At 39.1% G+C, this 23,772-nt stretch overlaps 1 long non-coding RNA gene across 2 annotated transcripts; it reads left to right on the plus strand.

The window, feature by feature from the left end:
- The first annotated feature begins 1,022 nt into the window (after window positions 1-1,022).
- On the plus strand, window positions 1,023-15,584 carry LOC143037598 (uncharacterized). Of its 2 annotated transcripts, XR_012967489.1 has the most exons (4): window positions 1,023-1,131; window positions 6,907-7,049; window positions 10,636-10,790; window positions 13,890-15,582. It is a non-coding gene; the product is annotated as an uncharacterized LOC143037598 (long non-coding RNA). The 2 variants fall into 2 exon arrangements; XR_012967488.1 differs by having other exon boundaries at window positions 10,636-15,584.
- Window positions 15,585-23,772: the final 8,188 nt, after the last annotated feature.

The following is a 23,772-nucleotide window of genomic DNA, read 5'->3' on the forward strand; positions in this document are numbered from 1 at the left end:
AGAGAGTTACGACGCAGTGTGAGAAACGTCCTTCGAGATGACTGCAGGGCTACGGAGTAGAAGACGAAGACGACGAAGAATATGTTGATTTCGAGATCAAGGAGGGGGAGTCATTTGAATGTGGTACGGGTACGGGTGTACAATTGGCACCCTGGCACGGGATCAAAGGCGAAGGAAGGCGAATGGGGTGCTGGCTGGTGTGCGTGGTGAGTATGTGAGGTGAAGGGGAAGGGAGGGGAGTGAAAGAGGCGCAGTAGAAGAAAAATATAGATAGAACTTAGGTGGCGATGTGAGTGAAAGAGAAACTAGAGACGAATGTCGTATTAAATGAAGAACCAGGAACTAACAAGGTAAGTGATACGTCGCTCTTTTATAACAGACTTCTAATGCTTAAATCTGTTCTCATCTGCATCTGCCCCTACGTAAGGATAATTTGTGTGTTCGTAGCTATTATAGTTCTAATCAATATTTCCTTGTGCATACATACATATATCAATGGCTTTTCCTCCTTTACAAGGGAGGTAGTCAAAGTCAAAGGCCTATGTACTCCTGTATCATTATCATTATTGTGTGATTTTATTATTATTACTTTTTGTTGTGACTACCATTACTATATTCTATTTGTGTAATACTACAGATGTTTTCATTTTATTTTCACATAATAGATTATGTCAATATTACTTGTAGTAACATTCTGATCTTTGCTGTATACATTGGTTGTTTCTGATTCCGCACAAGGAGTCATGTCAAAGATTGTTATGGTAAATATTATTATTCAACATGTCTGTTCTTAGTTTTATTACATATTTTATAAATGTATAATTTTGTTACGAGTACCACAATGGAAATAAGGGTCATATGCTTTTTTCTGCCACCATCGAAATTTGTATAGAGAGTATTTTTACAACTATGTATAAAATTATGAAATAAAAAACAAAATAGATATATACATAAATAAATAGAAATAGAAAATAGAAAAAAAAACCTTGGTGACCCGTCCTTCTGCCATGTTTGTTTACATATGACGTCATAAACCGGCCAGTATTTCTACAAGTGCTTGAGTATTTGTGGTGCCCACTAAACACGTGTGCTTCATATTTGAGTTTATGAGTGCAATCAAGAAATAGTAAGGTAGCTTAGCGCATGCGTAGTCTGTTGTCATTTAGCACACTTCAATGCCCGATTCGCAGTGAAAGTGGCTATTAGAGCGGGGGTAAAAGTGGGTATTTTTAAATAATGTTATCATGTTTGCCGGCCTTAGGCATGTGATCGTTTCCGTGGAATTCCGCGCATGAATGCATTCTCGTTGTCTGGCACTACATAAGGAACCCATCCCTTTTATAAGACACAATAGAAAAAGGCGAAATGAAAGCATGCAATCAAGAGCAGTATGCACCAGATTGTATTGGCGGAAGCACAAAAAAAAAATGCTAACGGTCCTAACTGGGAGGGGGAACACACCGCTTCCTCACATTCTTTTTTTTTTTCTTTTTTAATTAAGAGGGTGAAAGGGAGTGGAGTATCTGGGGGATGGGATGGGTTGGGGTTGTTTTTATGTCTTTGTTTTTGGCTACCTCCCTTGTAAGAGAGAAAAATCCTGTGGTATGTGTATGTTGTTTTTTTCCTAGAATCTAGAACCCAGTCACATGCCAACAGTCACCTGCAATTCTTACCTATGTCATTGGCTGGTTTTTATCATTCTCTGTTTTTATCCCCGTATATTAGGTTATCTGCCAGCTTGGCCCATTGGCTGCTTGAGATGCTATCTTTGTTTTGATGGATGCAGAGGTTTGAAGAAATTAAAGCATGATAAAGTTGTATACTCTAACCTATCCTACCTAACCAGTGGAGTTAGCCATGGCAGGCCAACTTAGTTTAGTAGATGAGCCAAGTTATGTGATGGGCTGAGTTGGCCATACACCATATATTAGCACTGCTAATTAATAGTATTGGTAGCAAGTTTTAAAAAACTAAGGTGGGTGAACATCTTTCACAGCAAGACTTGTGTCAAGTCTCATAGACAATTCTTACTCAAATTGTTGGCTGGGTATTCAGAGTATTTTGAACCTCGTATGCAAGTACTACAATCAATAGTAATATCAGTAGTAATTTATAAAAATTGAGATGGACAAATATCTTGATACATTGTAAAGATGTTCACTAATCTTTCCTATATCATTGGCTAGCTCTTTTTTCATTCTCATTTTTTTTCAACCCTTTACTAGGTAGGTCAAACACCACCAGAGGCGCCACCGTCGATGACGAGCACAATAGCGCGTCATTTTATGCGCACGCCGTTCAAACGGCCAAATTTACATACCGCGGGAAATTTAATTAATAAAAATGTTGCGTGAGTGTATTTACTACGATCGTAATAAATTTCAAACATTCACATCATCAGTTACATGTCGGTCAATAAAAACATTAGATAAACATGGCGGCCTGCATTCAGCAGTATATCAAAAATTGGTATATGTTTCAACGTAAAAAATGAGCTAACAAATTTATTGTGCGGGCAACTGACCATAATTAACCAAAACTACTAGTATCGTGGATTATTCTAATACCAAAATAAAGTCAGTATGTTACGGTAGAGCTGAGAAATTGGTTGTTTAAATTAGTTTTTTTTTTTCTATCGGGTCGGATTATCGGATAACAACATCAACATCCATCCCGCCATCTTATCTATCACTGGTGATATGGACCAAACTTCACTCTATTAAGTTTCTTACTATTATGTTATTAGTGTAATAGACTTATAGTTGAATTATTTTAAATATTTCCTTTAAAATGTGTGATTTTCATGTAATTTGATCGAAGAGAAGTTACGTTTTCATCCTCCGTAATATTATTACGGACCACAGCTACGATTCGTCCGGCCCGTTATCTATGATCACTGGTGGTATGGATCAAACTACACTATTAAGTTTGTTACTATTGGGTTATTATTCAAATTATTTTCTTTAAAATGTGTGATTTTCATGTAATTTTACGGTATTCGTAGCTGTGGTGGGTAATTTTGCAGAGGATAAAAACGTAATTATATGATCAAATTACATGGAAATCACACATCTTATAGAAAATAGGTCAAATAATGCAACCATATGCTAATTTTTTATATAAAATTGTGCCTGTTAGTAAAAACCGTCATTGTTTACGTTTGATCGGCGATCAGTCAGACCGCACGTTTCGGCCCGATTTCCTCGGACAAAATAGGCCCGATTTAATTCCATTCAAAATGCAATATCTCGAGAACTAGGACAGCTAGATGGATAAATCAAATTGCATTATACTCATAGCGACTTTTTCCATCCCATGAGAACTACTTCAGCTCAAATATCAGGAATTCTATTTTCATATTGACCTAGCTACCTTTACAAAAGTACTACAAATTAATAGGAATGTCAGTAGTGGTTGTTAATAAATTAAGAATAGTGAACATCTTTCTATATTTTAAAAATATTCACTGGTCTCACAGTTGCAATTCTTACATATGTTGGTCTTGTCCAACATATGGTTAAGTTTGAGGGAGAGTGGTAAACGTGGTCTGATAGTTTGAGCGGCGTTTTGGAGGCTTAAGATAAACACGGCGGAGCAGCGTAGCTCTCTCTCTGTGGTCTTTTTCTTCACTTTGTGACAGGAGGTGTTTATATACATGGCTCATGGCTAGGTTGCCAATGAGATATTATTTATTTACAAGGTGCTGTTTTAGCAAATATTAGAGATCAGGATAGGTTTTAAATACTTTACAATTTGTATATACATACGTACAATGTTATAGTTTGTCCGAGGGTTTGGACAGGATGGACATATCCCGTAGGAAAAGGGATTTTAATATAAATGGAAATATTGCTTGGGTTTGATGAGGTGTCGATACCGGCGTCCAGATGTTGGTTGGAAGGTTGACGCCGTGGTCCGAACAATAGTGAGATGACTGCGGGATGACCCTTTTTGTCGAAAGTCAGGTCAGAGTACCACTTGACTCCTATATGCACCGCGATGCATATATGCAGTGCTGATAGTATGTGTAGAGGCAGTAGATGAAGATCTAGTAGATTTTGGTGGTAGATTACATCTTCTAGGAGGTCTAGACGTTCAACACATATGTCATTGGCTAGCTCATTTCATTCTGATTATTTTAAACCCCATATGTAAGCACTGCAAAATAATATTAATGTCAATAGCAATATTTAGAAAATTGAGGTGGGTAAACATCAATATTGACTAGAGGTTAGGTCAGGTCTCTTCTTACAATTACAATTCTTACCTATATCATCGGCTAGATCTTATTATTCAGAGTATTTTCAACCCTATACACAAGTACCACAAATTATTAGTGATGTTGCTAGCAATTTTTAATAAGATGGTCTAACGTATGGGTGCAGTATATTATAAAGATATTCACTAGTCTCACAGCTGCAATTTTTAACTATATCATCAGCTAGTTCTAATCATTCTATTTTGAACCCCATGTAAAAGTACCGCAAGTTAATGGTAACATGATTAGCAATTTTTAAATTAACTGAGATGGGCACACATCTTCATATATACCAGTAGGTTAGGTCAGGTGTAACAGCTGGAATTTTTACCTGTATCATTGGCTAGCTCTTACGATTGTGGGTATTTTGAATCCTATATATAAGTACTTCAAGTTAATAGTAATATCAGTAGTGATTTTTTAAGTAAGTACTGCAAAATAATAGTAACGTCAATAGCAATTCTTACCAATATCATGAGCTAGCTCTTATCATTCTGAGTATTTTGAGACTTATGCATATATATGAAAATCGAGAATTTATAAAGTTCACTACCTGCCTTTGTTAGATCCTTGCTAATACGAGTACCTTTTGTACTCTTATACTGATATTGTCTGGGCCCGGTGATTTATATACCTTTTGTTCTTTAAAGGTCAACTGAGAAGGTTTTCAAAGAGGTGGGGAATATTTGCTAGATGTATGGCTTAGTCACTTTTTGATCAAATAATGCAAAAATAAATCTTGATTATCATGCAATATGATAATAAGGCCTATCAAAATACTGGTAGCAGGTAAACTTTTCCTTTACTAATCTCTGGCTGTTCTTGTAAGGCTCTATCTGCTGTAATGTCAATCTTGTTTACATTCTGGTGCATGCCATATGCGTGCACTATAAAATTCTGTGCTGCACTGTCGATTTGATCAGTGATCTGTCATATTTTGTGTGTTAGGAAGGTTTTATCAAGTATTTTGTTTGAAAATGGTTTATTGTATCTGCAAATTGCACCAATGATTCGAGGAAACTTTCTTCTGCAGATGGACTTCATTTTCATTCTGTTCCGAAAGATCCTGTTCACAAAAAGGACTGATCATTCGGTGCAGGTGGCATGAGTCATGGAAGTCTGGATTGGAAGTGAAACTCAAAAAAAAAAAAAAAAAGTACACTTGCGACCCTGGCCTTTTCATCAAGCATGAAGGCTATGGTGAAATATATCCAACATGCCTCCACAAGCTCGTTGATGATAAGGAATGGCTGAAATAAAGTAATAAGCCCAATTTACTCTCAGATTTGATCAAATTTTCGTCCTCTCCCATGTACATACATATACCAAAGGCTTTTTTCCCCCTTACACGGGGGGTAGCCAAAAAGAAAAAGGCATAGAAACCACTCTCACCCATTCCATTTCCTATATATTCTACCCCCCTCCACCCTCCTCTTTCCCTCTTATCTTGACACCTCCTGGATAACAGGTCATCCCTGTATCCTGTCCACTGCCCTGGGTCAGAAGTAGTGTTGCAAGACACAGCACATTTACAGCAAGGCCGCTTCATAAATTCGGTGACCCCCCCCCCCCTCTCCATCCCCCCATGCAGAAAAGGAGAAGACAGGGTGAAATCCCTTTGGGCTGCGTCAAATTTTTTCTCATACATACTTCCTCACCCCCCATCCCCACCCACTCCCCCTCATGCATCACAGCATCATCTATACACAACCCCTCTCCATTCACCCCCATCTTCTGTCCTCTCCCATCCTTCCTCCACAGACATTCCTCTCTTTTGTAATGCCCCTTTCACCCCATCCATCCATCTCATCCTAGGACATCCCCTCATATACCCTCCTTCCACCTCTGCCTTCCACACTTCTTTTACTAATCCTTCTTCACTCATTCTTTCCATGTGTCCAAACCATCCTAATACTCTTTCATCAACCCTCTCCCCTGTTCAGTGTAATAAGATTTAACAGTCTTTGACAGTGTGAACCTGGCATTTCTTGTAAGTTATAATACAAAGTGTAGCAAAGCGTTTGACAAGGAACTGGCATGTAGAAGTGGTTGACAGGGAATAGTAGCTTCTACCAACACTGCACCATAGTTTTAGCATTGCACTTGCTTCATAGATATACATCTGCTTAGTAATCATGTACCGCACAACAGCCTGCTTATCATCTTGCTTTCAGGTTCAAAAGCACACAACAATCTTGGACTCGTAGTAATGCAGAAAGCACTTGGGAATATTGGTCAGCTCTTGCCTTGTCAACAAACATCAGTGCTGGAATCATATCACAAGGTTGTGTACATACATACATATACCAGAGGCTTTTTCCCCCGTACGAGGGAGGGAGCCAAAGAACAAAGGCATAAAATCCGCTCCCACCCACGTCATCCCCACATGCTCCACTCCCATCCACCTCCCTCCCTCCCGCTTATCTTGGCTCCTGGATCTTGTCGACTGCCCTAGGTCAGAAGCAGTGTTGCAAGACACAGCACATCCACAGCAAGGCCGCTTCATTAATTGGCAACATGTAACTTCAAACATCTCTTGATGTAATTTCACTACAGTAATTCAGGCACAAAGGGGCTGAATTCATATTGAGAATGGTAAAATGCGTGCAAGGTGATTGAAAATTGATATATTAATTTTCAATTTTCAGACTAGTACTTGCTGCCCTTCATTTCAATGAAAATTCATGTAAAAAGCAGAAAACTGGAAAAAATGGAGAGGCGCAATGGGACATATCCCAAAGCCAAAGCAGGTGTTGGAGGGGCAAGGAGAAGAATGTTGATTGAACATATGGTAAGTGTATGAAGCATTATTGTGCTTCATATTGCATCCAAACTGTGAAACGGCATAGGACTTCCTACGGGAGCAATGTGATAAATCCAAAATTGATACTTCCCTAGAAATTTGGTATTGTTCTGATAATATGACAAACTAAACAGTAAAATGTACAAACCATAAATCTCCATTTTGTATTTACAAAATATGTAAAGATTTTGCTTGGTGAATTACTGAGGATGTGTTCTGAATATACATCATATAAATTTCCAAGAGATGCCAAACTTCAGTCCACTATGAAAGTTCTTAAACCAGTCTGTTCCAAGTATGAAAAGCAAGATACCTGTACAGCCTGAAAGAAATAAAAGTACCAATTTATGATTATTCATTTTGCTATAAACTCATAAAAATATACATTTTTACATAGTGTATTGTATATATATTTTGTTGCATGTATCCTTGTACTGTACCCCCATTGGAACATGAAAGGGCATCCATCCGATAAATCTTCTTCACTCGATGTGAAGTCACTTTTGTATTGTGTGTTGGCCACGCTGGAAAAATATAAACAACAGCTGTTACATCATCAGTATGCCCTAGCGGTGGAAATTGTAACTAGACATTGAAAAATTTGTCTGCTATCAGGCACTTGATCATGCTATTTGGATAAAATCAAGACTATGAAATGCTAGAAATGTGCATTTTAGTGTTCTAACTTCTAAGTTATATTTTCATATGTGAAATAAAAAAAAGTAAAGAAATCCAAAACCTTCTCAGTTCACCTTTAAGCTTTAATGTACCTTCATCTCTGTCACATGAATATCAGTAAGTGGCTCATGAAAGCTGGAAACTGGTACTGAAAGTAATTCCCCCATGTAATTTCCCATGCTCTCTAGTAAATTCCTTAGAAAAAAGTCTGATAGTACCTCAGCCCTTTCCTTTTTAGTGGTTGCCATTTTATGTCTATTATCATCCACTTTAAGTTTGCAACTCTAGTAACTATTGTAACCTCTTTGTTATGAGTGAAATTCTTGTAGGCAGCATCAGTTGCGTGATGTACGATGATTCGATGATGCATCACCATACTCGCATTATAAAATGTAAAGTTACAGCTGTATTAGTCATTCTCTTTCAATCTGAATATTAATACAATGAGTCCTCCTTCTACGGTAATTCTTTATCCGGTAAATTCACAGTTACGGTATTTGGTAATTACTACCCTCGATTCTATTTACGGTAAGAAAAATTAACAGATATGGTAACCGCTCGTGTTTTGAAGAGGAAAGAGCAGGGAGAAGGTATGTCTGCCATATCTTATTACATGTTATGATGGGTTCGGTATATGGTAATTTCAATTTGCGATAAGGTTTTCAGGAACACATATGCACCATATAACGAGGACTTACTATAACCACAGAAAATATGATTAAGCCAGTTCACTAAATATGGGGTCACTTGGCTACAACTACAAAATAAATATAATCAAGACTACAACGCCGGCAGCCTCATGTACCCACTCGCGCCTCATGATGCCTACCAGTATTTATTGATGTTATCTTATTATTGTTATATGTATATTTTTTCCCTAACTTGATTTGCTATTTCCAATTCCTCTTTGTGTTTGTCTAGACCTTTGGTTTCCATATATCAACTGCTACTTCAGTTTTTCATCTTTATAGCTGTTTTTGTGTCCATGTTCTTAGGTTTCCTATCTTATGTCTTGCATGAAACATACTCTACTTCCTCTTGTTTGCTTTTCACAGTCAAAGTCAATAATTTTTCATCCAAACCTTCCATTTCCTTCAAGTCATCAATCCAGTTTTGTGTCATTTCTTTCCTTGTTTGTTTGTGATTTATTCTATTGTAAAAGAAAACCTGTGTTTTAGTTGTAATTCTATTAATGTAGCATTTGTAGTCAAATTCCAGTAGGCTTTATATTATGGGAGCCTGTGTATGTATAAATTATAATTAGAAATAGACATCAGGGAATGGATGCAAAGAGGAGATTGTATGAAGAAGTGATTGTGCCAACAGCACTATACGGAGCAGAAACTTGAAACATAAGTGAGGAAGAGAGGAGTTTGAATGTGTTTGAGGTGAAATGCATAAGAAGTATGTTAGGAGTTACTAGGCTAGATAGAGTGAGAAATGAGGAGGTGAGGAGGAGAACAGGGGTGGAAAGGGAGTTGGAAGATAGGGTTGATGAAAGGGTATTGGGATGGTTTGGACACATGGAAAGAATGAGTGAAGAAAAACTAGTAAAAGGTGTGGAAGGAGTGAACATGAGGGGGTGACCTAGGATGAGATGGATGGATGGGGTAAAAGGGGCATTGGGAAAGAGGGGAATGGCTGTTGAGGGAGGACGGGAGAGGACAAAAGATAGGTGTGAATGGAGAAGGGTTGTGTATGGATGATGCTGTGATGCATGAGGGGGAGTGGGTGGGGGATGGGGATGAGGGAGTATGGGAAATAAATTGATGCAGCCTGAAGAGATTTCTTGCCATCTTCTCCTTTTCTGCATGAGGGGACGGAGAAGGGGGTCGCCAATTTAATGAAGCAGCCTTGCTGTGGATGTGCTGTGTCTTGCGACACTGCTTCTGACCCAGGGCAGTGGGTCAGATGCAGGGATGACCCATCATCCAGGAGGTGCCAAGATAAGAGGGAGGGTAGAGGGGATTGGGTAATGTAGGGGATGGAATGGGTGGGAGTGGTTTCTATGCCTTTGTTTTTTGGCTACCCCCTGTGTAAGGGGGAAAAAATCCTTTGGTATATGTATGTATAATTAGTATGTACATATAAATGTGTATATTTGTATTTGTATATAAAGCCTAGGGGGTTTGGCTAGGAAGCTGTAAACACATGTCGGACCTAAACTACACCGAGTAAGCAGTCTTGTTTTGGCATTGGTCAAAGACCCACATGCGTTGTTTCGTGTACACATTTTGTTATTGGGAAACTTTATTATTCGTGAATTAAATCTTTTATTTATCGCCACCCTTGCCTAGAACAATTGTGGTGGCATGATAAAAACATTTAATTTCTTTATTTAGTGACTGAATAGTGCACTTGTGAACTGAATCCTGCATGTTCGAGCACGTCTGCTTTTTCCCTTGTCTTTTTTCTTTTAATTCCACAGCAAGGTTCAGGCTACCACACTTATGATAGTGCAAGGGAAATATTACACACTTGCAAAAACATTCTTGTGGAAGTGGAAAGTGTGACATGGTGGATTGTTTCATATTTGTGGGACATCACAGCCTTCAAAGTTTGTGCTTTGTCTCCAGCTTGTGCCTTATCTCCTGGCCACTTGCTACCTCCATTGGCCGAGGCCGTAAGATCATTGTGCTTCAAGACTCCTCAACGTCTTTTTGTAACATTATCGATATGTTTATGTCGAAGGGTGCATGGCTGTTGTTAGATAAGTACTGACTTTCAGGCCCACATGGTATCCATTACTTGCTTCATTTGTTGGCCGCATCGAATATTATTGTTACCCTTTGCCATCCTCTCTTAACTTTTTGTCTCATGTAATATGAGGAACTAATTCCTGTAAACTTTTTTTATGTATATTTTACATGGTATTCATATAAATATGTATTTGTAGAAATGTGTGAGCCAGGATCATGTGCAGAGCTGTTGATCTGCAGCTGCTCCCTGTGTGGATGAGGGCCAGACTGCACTCATTGGTCTCCTATCATGTCTTCTGAGGATGCTACTTCACGAAACAAGTTTTCCTCTCGAAGCAGATGACACTTACAAGTCTGTATTTTCTAGAATTATACATCTGTATAATTTCAATTTGTATATATGATACTTAAATGGTTGAACCATACCGGCCGTCCCCACTTTGTAATATGTCTAGTGACAAAGCCCCATCCTTTTTCTACGGTATTGCAATGGCACCCCCAAATATGTCTCGCCCCAGTCTTATGCACCAGGACCCCTCTGTGGTCAAAATCTTGGGGAAAGATCCTAATTACACTGTATCTGCTTTCTTACAGCAATGTGAAGATAGTATCATCAAAACTAATGTCAATACAGGGGCAGATAAAATTTCTTTTATAAGGTCTCAACTTATTCCCAATACACTAGCTCATCAACCCTAGAGCTTTAACCACTTCAGTACGGGACTTAAATCTCGCGGGCAGCAGCCAATGCCAGCCGTATGACGTAACGTAATAATATTCGCATCATAAAATAAAGTCACCGCTTATATCGATCGTTCTCTCTTTCACCCGCAAATTTTGAAAACCACAGAGAATGGGATTCAGGGCGCATTTGGGAGAATGTAAAAACACAGGGGCGACTACAATAAATATAATCAAGATGCCGATATGGCAGCGTCGCGAATCCACTTGCTCCTCATGACGCCTACGTGTGCGGCACCGTATGGAAGGGGTTAAACTATGATTACAACATTTTCAAAGTAAATTTTCTTATGCTATTTGACAGTAATTTGATTGATGATAATTTTCTCTGGTGCTACAGATCGGCTGTTGTGCTTGTTTGCTCTATGGGCATTGAGAATTTTATGCATACTCAAGCTAGAGCCAGTATGGTGGCCTTTGATGCAATAGATTCTTTGATACATTCACATTGGACTGAAAACAGTGTAATCACTGGATAGACTCCGACTTGCTTTGGAATATTTGTTCTACATCTTGTTTCTTAGCCCTTCTGAATGAAGGATTGCTTCCTCTCTTATCAGCCAGATGAATCTTTACTCTCATTTGCAACAAAGCTTTCTAGGAAATTTAAAGAATTACTTCATCATACTTTGTTAGCACCTGCAGTCCCTAGCCACTGGTTAGGTAGGATATTACCATGCCAAAATTGCCTGTTCCTCTGTCTCAGTTCTCCTTGCAAGGTAGTGGTCTTGCTCAAAACATGAAAGTGTTTGAGCAAGATGTGGCACAATTAGTGATCCATAAGTCTTGAGTCCCTGTTGTTTTATCTCTTGTTCATGATTCCCCCCCAAGCTGGTCACCCAGGTCGTGACAAAACTTTGCTATGGCTCACAAGAAATATTGGCCTAGAATATGTTTAGACATTGCCACTCATGTAGCACAATACAAGTCTTGTGCTCAGAACAAAAGTTCTACTCACACTGCTCCTATTCTAGAGTATCCTACTCCTTGCTCTTTCCACACTATTGCCATAGGTCTCTTGTAATTGCCCCATAGTATTCAAGACTCAATGTATGTTCTTGTATGTGTTGATCACTAGCTGTTTTGTGATATTGGCTCCCTTACACAAATCTGCTTCAGTAGTTGCTCATGTTCCAGTCTCCCATGACCTGTCATCCAAGAGGTGCCTAGATAAGAGGGTGGAGGGGAGTGGAGTGCGATAGGGATGGAATGGGTGGAAGTGGTTTTTATACCTTTGTTTTTTGGCTACCTCCCTTATAAGAGGAAAAGAAGCCTTTGGTATATGTATGTACACTACTCCTTCAGTGTTGCTTAGCAACAATGGGACTGAGTTTAAGAATGAGGTCATAGCTAATGTTTGCAAACAATACATCACCCAGGGATTAATAACCACTTACCATCCTACGAATATTAAAGTAGTCACTTTTCCCCAGGGGTGATGACACCACTAATGAGTTTATCATGATCTTTTCATTTGTTAAGATTATATGTAGAAGACTAGGTTTTCAGATCCTCTCTCACTTGAGAGTTCCTGAACATGCTGATACATGGGCATGTCCTGCAAGGTTTCCACAAAAAGATGTTCTTCTCTATTTTCTCCATCTCCTGGAGTCGTCCACTTCTCCCAAATAATATTTGGATAGTTGTAATCCACAGCTATGAGTATACAAGATGTGTTTAGCGTTGTTGCCTCCTCCATCAATTCCCTAAGATAAAATTAACATCTAATGCACTGTTTGGGCTTCTATAAACACAGTGTACTAACATTTAATCTTTTCCCTGCAGTTTTATTTTAATCCACGTTTTCTTGGTAATTAGTTGTAAATTTGATTTCTCTGGCACTAATGTATATTCCAACATATAAAATCATCCTTCTATAAGACTGTTGGGACATGAGATCTAGATATGTCATGGAATTTGCTAGCATAATAGTCATACAGGTAATAAGCAAGCATTATTATAGGCTCTTGTCAGTCATGTACATGTATTTATTGTTTGGCTGAGGTTATTCTACTTTTGTGTTGGTTGCCTTATGTTGCCTGGTTTTATGTTTCTTCCAATCGCTGCTTCCAAAATTTAGACAAAATGAAGGTGGCTTATCAAATGCTTATTCAGTATTTACATTCTTGCATGCTGCACATGCAGTTACAGTAGATGCAAAATTACAAATTAGTGAGCACATTTCTAAGGCTACTACATTCTCAGGCTACTGCCAGGGTATTATGCATCATTGGCTGGAATACTCAAAATACAATTGAAGCCCTCTCTTAAAAGGAATCATTGCCTCACAAAATATAAGTAGTTTACATTATATAGGAAGGTTCCGCTTATCATTTACCATTTATCATTACCCCATTTCATATCTGCTCTCCTCTTTGCCTCCTTTATCTTATACTTTACTTCTCTTTTCTTTGTACCTCTCATAAGGTTCTCTCATCCTATTTTGTAACCTATTTTTGTAATGAAAAAGTAGAATGCAATATATCATAGCACCATACCTGTTAGTGTTTCTACCTATTTTATGTTAGTTGATGCCGTGTACAAAGGGTTTGTTTAGGTACCAAGGGAGATGATGGCATGTACAAAGGTTCTCTTTAGGTACAAAGGACTTGAGTATAAAATGGTTCATGTACAAAACATCCACAATCCTTTTATTACACAGTGTCAAAGAGTTAGATGTCAATGTTATAATTACATTTTTTTTTTCCAGGATGAGGATAACTATCAACATTTCTGTGGGATAGTTACCCGAAGATTCCACACATTTGTCATACAATGAAGAGGATCTGGTGTGACATCTGCGGCACAACTGTCTCAAGCATCGTCTTAAATATCTTGTGATGACCAACACTGGAGAGGAGCCCTTGGAAAGGCTTCTCTCCAGTGTTGGTCATCTCACGATATTTCATAGGTCTTCACTCCTAGTCCTCTTAATCTCGTCCTTCGAAATATCACCGCAATGTAAATAGATTCTAACCTAAACTATTGTTGCTTTTGCTTCCACTTCTGTGCTTAGTCTGCATGTCTCTCTAGTTTAATGTAATTTCTTTTTGTCTATATGTAATACAGCTTTCTCAAATAAGGGTGATCTTTAACATCATGTAGTGACTCATGTGGCAGAAAAGCTATTCCAATATGACCTGTATGATGCAGCCTTCCCACGAAAGGCTGATCTCACATATGTGTTGACTTGCACATTGCCTTTCCATTGTGACCTGTGTGATGCAGCTTTTTTGCAAAAGGATTCTTACAACCGTCACTTATGACTTACACTAGCGAGAAACTTTCAGTGTAACATGCTATGCAGTCTTCTCATGAAAGAATAATGCTCAATATTGTGATGACTCACACTTGAGAAAGGCCTTTCTAGTGATGCACATTTCTCACAAATGTGAGATCACAAACATCACATGATAACCCACACTGGAGAGAAGCCATTCCAGTGTGACCTGTATGATGCAGCATTCTCTCAAATGTATAGCCACAAAGATCACGTGATGACCCACACAGGAGAGAAGCCATTCCAGTGTAACCTATGATGCAGCTTTTCCACAAGCATAACCTCAAACATCACATGATGACTCACACTAGGTAAAACTGGAGAGAAGCCTTTCCAGTGTGACCTGTGTGAAGCAGCTTTCTCACAAGAGACATCTCTAAGATCACATTATGACCCACACAGGAGAGAAGTGTTTCCAGTGTGGTCAGTGTGATGCAGCTTTATCATTAAAAAAGTCACCTCAAAATCTCAAATATGACATGATCTACACAGGAGAGAAACCTCTCCAATGTAACCTATGCAATGCTGTTTTCTCACAAAAGTTATCTCAAATATGTGATGACCCACACAGGAGTTCTTTCTGCAGAGGTGGTCTGTATGAACAAGTACTGTTTGAAATTGTTATGATCTATTTAACAATGTTGTGGTAAAGTCATACACCAGTGGAATAGTTCTTGTGAATATTTTATTGGACCAGAAGATTAAATTTTGTTCATCAACTCAATTTGTGTGTTGAAAATGGTCTAATTGAAGCTTGAATCTGATATGCTATAGAAACAGTGGAATGCCTCTTGATATGTACATAAGAAATAAATGAAATAGATTAATAAATGATTGTAGTGTCATTCATTTAGTATTGTGAAACTTCAGAATACAAATACCAAAGGCTCTTTCCCTCCCTCAGGGATATGGATAAAAAACAAGGGATTAAGTGAATGACCTGTAAGGTATGCATTTATGCCTGCCCCCCCACCCCTCTCTCTTTCTCTCTCTCTCTCTCTCTCTCTATCTCTCTTATATATATATGTGTATATATATATATATATATGTATATACATATATATATGTATATGTATATATATCTATCTATCTATATATCTTTCTAAACAGAAATGTAGCACATTTGTAAATAACACACAGGAAACCCACAGTCGGAGAAAATAAACTTCGAATAAAGAAGAATCCTATATTTCGGCTATCAACTGTAGCCCTCTCTCCTGAAGAGGGCTACAGTTGATAGCCGAAATATAGGGTTCTTCTTTATTCGAAGTTTACTTTCTCCGACTGTAGGTTTCCTGTGTGATATATATATATATATACATACATACATACATACATACATACATACATACATACATACATACAATGCCTAAATGCATACCTTACAGGTCATTCACCTAATCACTTGGTTTTTTTTTATCCATGTCCATGACATGAATCATACGAGTGTACTTAATTGTGGTATATAGGAAAAGATCAATGCTCATTGGGTCTTGTCTCTTACCTATCCAATTTATCATACCAATAATTATGTACAGTCCCAAGTTAGTCTCCAGGAGGAGACAAGAAAAGAGGGAGGGAGGGGTGATAAATGGGAGTGGAGTATGTGGGGATGAAATGGGTGGGAGGGGCTCTTTGACTTTGGATACCTCCCTTGTAAGGGGAAAAAGCCCTTGGTATATGTATGTGTATTTAGATTTGAATTGTGTATTGTTCCAGCTTGTGCTATATAACCAAAGGTATTGCAATTATTTATGCATCTATATGGAAAACTGTATTTCTTTGCAGCTCTGTAACATAGTCTTCCTTAATTTGTTCTCATGACATAGCTCCTATCCTTAGTTGAAATATTTTCTGCCAATGTAGTCCATCCTATTTAGTGACCAATACTGTAATCATATTATCTCTTTCTTTTTAATCTTTCGAAGTAGGTAGGCCTAGTGCTTTTAGTTTTTCCTCATGGTGTATTTGTCCAGCATGTGTGCATGAGTGTGTAATAGGATGCCATTTGATGGATACATTGTTCATGGGACCACCTGTCTGACTGGCCTAATGCTTACATCTTAACAAAGTAAACATATATACTACATACATATACTAAGGCTTTTTCCCCCTTTCAAGGGAGGTAGCCAAAAAGGGAAAGGCATAAAAACACTCCCACCCATTTCATCCCTAAATACACTCCACACCCCTCCCACCCTCCCTCTCATCTGAGCACCTCCTGGATGATGGGTCATCCCTGCACCTTGCCCACCGCCCTGGGTCAGAAGCAGTGTCACAAGACACAGCACATCCACAGCAAGGCCGCTTCATTTAATTGGCGACCCCCCTCTCCGTCCCCCCTTGCATATAAGGAGAGGACGGGGATAAATCCCTTCGGGCTGCGTCAAAATTTACTCACACACACTACTCCACCCCCCACCCCCCCGCCCATTCCTCCTCATGCAATCACAACATCATCCATATACAACCATTCTCCACTCACCTCTGTCTTCCGTCCTCTCCCTTTCTTCCTCAACAGACATTCCCCTCTTCCCCAAAGCCCCCTTCACCCCATCCATCCACCTCATCCTAGGACGTCCCCTCGTGTTCACTCCCTCCACATCTGCCTTCCATACCTCTTTTACTAGTCTTTCTTCACTCGATTCTTTCCATGTGTCCAAACCATCCTAATATTCTTTCATCAACCCTATCTCCCAGCTCCTTTTTCACCCCTGTTCTCCTCCTCACCTCCTCATTTCTCACTCTATCCAGCCTAGTAACCCCCACCATACTTCTCAGACACCTCATCTCAACACATTCAAACTCCTTCTCTCTTCTTCTCTTATGTTCCACATTTCTGCCCCATACAGTGCTGTTGGCACAATCACTCCTTCATACAGTCTCCTCTTCGCATCCATTCCTAAATGTCTGTTCCTCATTACACTCTTTAATCCACCAAGGCATTTACTCGCTTCTCTTAATCTACTTTCTACCTCCACCTTCACTCCACCTTTTCCTGCTACACTTGCACCCAAGTATCTAAAACTATCCACTTCCTCCAGTCGCTCTCCCTTAATGTTCACTTTCAGTCTACTGCCACTTTCACCCCTTGTACATCTCATCACCTTACTTTTACCCACATTTATCTTTAGCTTTCTTCTATCACATACTCTCCCAAACTCTACCACCAGCTTCCTCAATCCCTCCTCTGACCCTGCCACAAGCGCAGTGTCGTCCGCAAACAACAGCTGGCTCACCTCCCACTTTTCTCCATTTTCTTTAACCATCTCCAATCCCTGACCCGCTACCCTAGCATTCACCTCTCGCACCACCCCATCCATGTATAAGTTGATGATGTGAAAACAAAGTAAACATAATAAAAATAAAACAAATAACACATTGAATATTTGCAGGAAATACAAGGAAACTTATGAAAATATAAAACTCTTGACTCACATGTTGATATTTACAGAGAATATAATGAAAACTTAAAGTAATGATTTCATCGACAACATGGTATCCACATTATCTGTACAAAGACAGAAATATCAGGATGAACTGAATAGTGTGTCATTTACCTATGGCAATGAGTTGCCACTTGAACATAGGACAGGTAAAAGGTTCATGCCTTTCACCCCTGCACTAGGCTGTTGGGAGAAGATCTATTACATGTCACAGGATGTCACATTACAAGGAAATAGATATCAAGCATTTGATGTGTACGTTGCAGCACCAGCACCAAACTGCCGTTGAGTGTCAGGTCAAACCAGAGGCCACTTAACTGGAATTAGGCAGACCTGACCTTGATCTCATAGGACCCCTGGTCTGCATGAAATGTGACCATAGAAGGAATTATCTTTATATTTTATTTTTCACCATGTATGATTAAAATATGCCATGTCCTTTCTATGTATCATAATTGTAAATATTTTTATTTAATATTGAGTGTATCACTCAACCATGTAAATACCTACTGTCACGTTGTTAATATTACTGTATGACCAAAAATTGATGTAGTGGCAACCGTCACAGTCCTTGTGATCAGTTGCCTTGTTTCTTAGCACAGATCTTGACTGGCTCTGGACAAGACAATTGGTTACGATTTACTAGAATAAATCCATAGAATGAAACAGCCTTTTACTTGCTCCGCTACTAACATCGCCTCCAAAGTGTGGATACAACCTTCCACAAGGCCACCCTGACTCAAAAGAAATGTAGTTTGATGTCCAATAGCCACTTTGGTACAATGATAGCAATGTAGGCATCATGAAGATCCCAGTGTTGGCATCTTGATTATTTATATTTTTTGAAGGTTGTACATGAGTTAACCACAGATTGTGTGAACTGGTTTGATCATGTTTTCAGTGTGTACTATTACTGAAAGTGAGCATTAAGGGAGAGCGACTGGAGGAAGTGGATAGTTTTAGATACTTGGGTGCAAATGTGGCAGGAAAAGGTGGAGGTAGAATGTAGATTGAGAGAAGCGAGTAAATGCCTTGGTGGATTAAAAAGTGTAATGAGGAATAGACATTTGGGAATGGATGCTAAGAGGAGACTATATGAAGGAGTGATTGTGCCAACAGCACTGTATGGGGCAGAAACATGGAACATAAGAGAGGAGTTTGAATGTGTTTGAGATGGTGTCTGAGAAGTATGATGGGGGTTACTAGGCTGGATAGAGTGAGAAATGAGGAGAACAGGGGTGGAAAGGGGGTTGGGAGATAGGGTTGATGAAAGAGTATTAGGATGGTTTGGACACATGGAAAGAATGAGTGAAGAAAGACTAGTAAAAGAGGTATGGAAGGCAGATGTGGAGGGAGTGAACATGAGGGGACGTCCCAGGATGGGGAGGAGGGGAATGTCTGTTGAGGAAGGACAGGAGAGGACAGAAGACGGGTGAATGGAGAATGGTTGTATATGGATGATGTGATGCATGAGGTGGAATGGGTGGGGGGTGAGGTAGTATGTGAGCAAATTTTGACGCAGCCTGAAGGGATTTCTCCCCGTCTTCTCCTATATGCATGGGGGAGTCGCCGATTTAATGAAGCGGCCTTGCTGTGTCTTGCGACACTGCTTCTGACCCAGGGCAGTGGACAAGGTGCAGGGATGATCCGTCATCCAGGAGGTGCTAAGATGAGAGGAGGGTGGAGGGGTGTGGAGTGTATTCAGGAATGGAATGTGTGGGAATGATTTTATGCCTTTTCCTTTTTGGCTACCTCCCTTGTAAGGGGGAAAAAGCCTTGGTATATGTATGTACTATAATGAGTTAACAAGTCTGTTCTTGATTATATTACTTATTGTCTAAATGTATATGGATTTTTTTGTTTTAAAGAACCACAATGGAAAGAAGTGTTGTTTGCTTTTTTGTGCTGTCCTCGCAATTCTTATACAGTGTATAAGATTGTAAATTAAAAGATAGAATAAATAATTTATAAATAAATAGAAAACCAATACTACCCAGTTTGTTTACATATGACATCATAGCCCAACCAGCACTATATCATAGTTGTTTTGTACAGGCCACATTCATGAGTAAAATCAGATATTAGTAAGTTAGCATAGTGCATGTGTAGTGTGTTTGCATTCGGCATTTGCTACACTTTAATGCCTATTTTGCAGTGAAAGTGGCAGTATGAGCAGGAGTAGATGTGTGGGTGTTTATAAGGTTGTTTGCCAGTCTCAGGCATACAAAAATTTCCGCATTTCTGTGGAACTCCATGTATGAAAGCTATTTTGCTGTCTGGTCAGAATACTACTTACGGAAACCATCCCATTTTTAAGGCACATGCGGAAAAGGTAGAACAAAAGTGCACTGTGCTTGAACAGTGTGCACCAGATTACACTATTTGAAGCAAACGAATGCAAAAAGTCCTCACTGTGGGAGGGGGAACACTCCCTACCGGCCCCCACCCCTTGCGATCTTGCAACTTTCCTTTAATTTCAAACCCCACCACAGACAGATGCCATTCTTACCTATATTATTAGGTAGTGCATATCATTCTCAGTATTTTCAACCCTATATATAAGAACCACAAATTAATAGAAATGCTGGTAGCAAGTTTTGAAAATCGAGATGGGGCAAACATATTTACCAAGACTTAGTTCAGGTGTCACAGGTGCAATTCGTACCAATGTCATCGGCTAGCTCATATCAGTCTTGGTATTTTCAACATCTTTGTATATTACAAAGATATTCCCTGGTCCCTCAGCTGCAATTCACCTGTCACTGGCTAGTTCTTATCAGAATTCTGAAGCCCATTTATAAGTACCACAAATTAACTGTAACATCAGTGGTGATTTAAAAAAAATTGAGACAGACAAAAATCTTTATATTTAACAAGAGTTAAGTAATGTTAGATCAGGACTCACAGTTGCAATTCTTACCTATATCATTGGCTAGTTCTTAGAATTATGAGCCCCATTTATAAGTACCACAAATTAATTGTAAAATCAGTGGTAATTTAAAAAAAATTTACACTGACAAAAATCTTTATATTTAACGAGTTATGTTAGATCAGGACTCGCAGTTACAATTCTTACCTATATCATTGGCTAGTTCTTATTAGAATTATGAGCCCCATTTATAAGTACCACAAATTAATTGTAACATCAGTGGTAATTTAAAAAAAATTGAGATGGACAAAAATCTTCATATTTAACAACAGTTATGTTAGATCAGGACTCTCAGTTGCAATTCTTACCTATATCATTGGCTAGTTCTTATTATTCAGAGTATTTTGAACCACATATAAAAGTCTATATAGTACTACCTCTCATTAACGGACGTTAATTAGCTGTGTTTGTGGTGTTTTCACTGTGTTTTTGGTGCTGTTGTTTAGTGCTGTGCAATCACTATGCCACTCAAAAACCACTCCAAATCAATGGATTATTCACATCAACAGACACCATTACCCCCCTTTTAGTCTGTTAATGAGAGGTAGTACTGTATACCAAAGGCTTTTCCTTCTCATAGGTAGCCAAGTTAGAAGGCATGTACCCACTCCCTCCTATTCCACTCCCATCCACCACCCTTTCCTTCCTCATAGCTCCTTGTAGATGATTGGCCATCCCTTTATCCCGCCCACTGCTCTGGGTCAGAAGCATGGTAGCAAGACACAGTACATCCACAGTAAGGCCACTTCACACAATTGGTGACCCCCTCTCCATCCCCTCGTGCAGAAAAAGTGGAGATAGGGAGAAATCCCTTTAGGCTGCATCAAAATATAATTCACACATGGCCACACCCTACTCCCCCCCCCACTCTTGCATCACAGTATCATCTATTCACAGCCATTTTCCACTCATCCCTATCTCATGTCTTCTTTCCCTGCTCAACAGACATTTCCCTCTTGCTCAATACCACCTCCACTCCACTATCCATCTCATCCATGGTCGTCCCCTCAAGTTTACTCCATCAACCTCTGCCTTCTATACCTCCTTTACTAATTTATTTCCACTCATTCTTTCCATGTGTCCAAATCATCCCAATGCTCTTTCATCAGCCCTATCTGCCATCTTTTCCACCTGCATTCACCTCTGCACCTCGTTTCTCTATCCAACCCTACCATGTTTCTCAGACATTTTATCCCAAGCACATTTAAACATTTCTTCTTTGTCTCTAAAATTCAAGTCTCTGCCCCATACAATGCTGTTGGGACAATTACCCCTTCATACAATCTCCTCATTGCATCCATTTCTAGATGTTTATTTCTCATAATAATTTTTAATCCCCAAAGGCATTTACTTGCTTCTCTCAATCTACAAATTACCTCTACCTCCACTCCCTCTTCTGTCACATGTGACCCCAAATATCTAAAGATATCTACTTCCAGGTTCTCACTTTTTAGACTTTAAGCTTGCTGCCGCCCTCTCCCCTTGTATATCTCATCACTTTAGTTTTACCCACATTTACTTTTAACTTTCTCCTATTGCATATCATCTTAAATGACATCACTGATTACCTTAATACTCCCTCTGACCCTGCCAAAAGTGCAGTATCATTAGTAAACAACAACTGGCTCACCTCTCACTTTTCTCCATTTTCTTTAACCATCTCCAGTCCTCTGCTCATTACCCTCACATTTACCTCCCACACCATCCCATCCATGTACATATTGAATTGTCATAGCAACATGACATGTCCCTGATGCAGCCCCACCTTTATCTTAAACCACTTGCTCTCTCCATTTCCAATTCTAACATAGGCTCTACTACTCTTGGAAAAACTCTTGACTACTCATAACTGCAAAACCTCCCACAATGCCTTCCTCTCTACCCTCTCATAAGTCTTTTCCAAAGCCACAATGCCCCAAAAAACATCCTTACCTTTTGCTAAAGCTTTCTCACATATCTGCCTTGTCACAAAAATCTGATACATGCAACACCTACTTTTCATAAACCCACACTGCTCCTCACCAATTACTTTCTCTGTTCCTCTCCTAATCCTCTTAAAACCCTTCCATAAGCCTTCCCAACTATACTCAACAAATTGATCCCTCTAAAACTATTGCAATCTCATTTTTCCTCTTTTTCACTTGTAAAGCAGAACTACAGGCACTCTTCCAGTCCTCCAGCAGTCTACCATTCCTTAGCACACAAAATAATTTCACTATAGTAAGTATGATCTAATATGAGCCCTTTGGTGTGACATGGGGAAACCCCCACTGTTGACACATCTAGAGATGATGTGCATGTGGCAATCTGTCTTACTATTATTCTGTATGTTATCCATTTATGGAATATTTATATACATATGTATTCATAACATAACTGTATTGTGTTAGGAATGGCTTGGGATTTAGGGAAAGACCATGGCAGTAAAGTTTCCATTTCATTTTGCAATATGGCTAATGCGATGTTGCCAAATGAAATGGAAAATTTACTGTCATTGACTCCCTCAAACTCTGAACCATTCCTAATACCTAACAGTCATGTTATATATATGTTCCATAAATTGGCAACATACTGAATAACATTGAGATCGCCATGTATAGGTCATTGCTAGATGTGTCAACAATGGGGGTTTCCCTGGGTTTCCTTGGCCTGCGCCAAAGGGCTCACGTTAGATCATATTTATTCAGCCCACTATTACTGAACCTCCCTTCTTCAGACACTTTGCATGACACCCATCATTAGGATGTCAAATCACTTTATTGTTTCTTCATAACGGTTTGTTGTTATGGTGCCACCTTAAAAGCTCTATTTAACACATTTTCTATTGTTCTGATGTATTTTTTTCTTATATGGTGACAAGATTGACTGAACATATTCTTAGTGGGGGCACACAATTGACTTGGATAATGTCCTAAATGTTACCACCTCTAAATGTTCA

Source organism: Oratosquilla oratoria, chromosome 22 (genome assembly GCF_046742065.1).
Source record: "Oratosquilla oratoria isolate Oo_2021 chromosome 22, ASM4674206v1, whole genome shotgun sequence".
NCBI lineage: Eukaryota > Metazoa > Arthropoda > Malacostraca > Stomatopoda > Squillidae > Oratosquilla > Oratosquilla oratoria.